General features: G+C 41.7%; 1 pseudogene; it reads left to right on the top strand.

The window, feature by feature from the left end:
- The first annotated feature begins 913 nt into the window (after positions 1-913).
- LOC102880969 lies at positions 914-1,333 on the top strand (annotated as a pseudogene).
- The last annotated feature ends 82 nt before the right edge of the window (positions 1,334-1,415 follow it).

The raw sequence follows: 1,415 nt of genomic DNA, 5'->3' as shown, positions 1-1,415 counted from the left end.
CAGGGTCATTGCAGATGTGATTCATTAAGATGAGGTCATGCTTGAATAGGGTGGACTCTTAATCCAATGTGACTGATGACTCCGCTTACAAAAAGAGAGAAGGCAATGTGAGGACACTGACACACATAGATAGCTATGGGACCACTGGCCACAGCAGAGTCTGCAGTAAGGCACCTGTAGATGGAGGAATCCCAAGGGTTGCCAGCAAACACAGAAGCTAGAAGAGGCAAGAAAGGATTCTCCCCTACAGGTTTGGGAGAGCATGGCCCGGATGACACATGGATTTATAACACCTAGCCTCCAGAAAGGTGAAACAATAAATTTCAATTGTTTTAAGCCACCCAGTTTGTGGCAGTTTGACATGGCAGCCCTAAGAAACTAATACAACGCCCAAAAGTCAGCATCGTGCTGAATGAAAAATGGAGGTGTCTCGATTAAAGGTGGAAATAAGTCTATCCAGGATTATTATTTAGTCTGTTCCAGAGGTAGCGACCCACACGATCAAGTAAGAGACAGAAATGAGAAGTATGAAAACTGAAACAAGGACATGAGATTGTCTGTCATTCTTTCCAGATCATGTGATTGTTTACTTTGGAAATCTAATCTCCTTACAAGAGAATTAACTCAGAAATGTTTAAAAATGGTGGCTGAACACAACACAAAATGGATATGCAGAAATCAATACATTTCATGTATAAACAGAAATTAAAAGTAAAAAGGAAGAAAATATACTTACAACAGCAAACAAAAATGAATACCAAATAGATTTCACTTAACAAAAAATGTGCAAGAACGACATGAAAAGACTTTTTTAAAGAGATACTTGAGGGATCTCTTTTCCTGCTGTCGCGGAGTAGCGCCGAGGTGAGGCTTGGGTGTTTTCAGGATTCAGCTCCACCCATAACCCATCGCCATGACTGAGGAAGGCATTGCTGCTGGAGGTGTAATATATGTTAATACTGCCTTAAAAGAGGTGCTGAAGACCGCCCTCATCCACGATGGCCTAGCATCGTGAAGCTGCCAAAGCCTTAGACAAGCACCAGACCCATCTGTGTGTGCTTGCATCCAACTGTGATGAGCCTATGTATGTCAAGTTGATGGAGGCCCTTTGTGCTGAACATCAAATCAACCTAATCAAGGTTGATGACAACAAGAAACTAGAGAAATGGGTTGGCCTCTGTAAAACTGACAGGAAGAGAAAACCCTGGAAAGTGGTTGGTTGCAGTTGTGTGGTAGTTAAGGACTATGGCAAAGAGTCTCAGGCCAAGGATGTCATCAAGGAGTACTTCAAATATAAGAAATGAACAAATAAACTTGGCTTTGGTTTTTCAAACACATAATAATAATTATAAGAGATACTTAGGGGGCACCAAAGACAACGTGAAACATGTCTTTGGGTCACGAGATTCGGTGTC

The sequence above is a fragment of the Pteropus alecto genome, unplaced genomic scaffold, assembly GCF_000325575.1.
Source record: "Pteropus alecto unplaced genomic scaffold, ASM32557v1 scaffold159, whole genome shotgun sequence".
Taxonomy (NCBI): Eukaryota; Metazoa; Chordata; class Mammalia; order Chiroptera; family Pteropodidae; genus Pteropus; species Pteropus alecto.
Note: the sequence above shows the minus strand (reverse complement) of the source record. Positions and strands in the feature narration are given on the sequence as shown.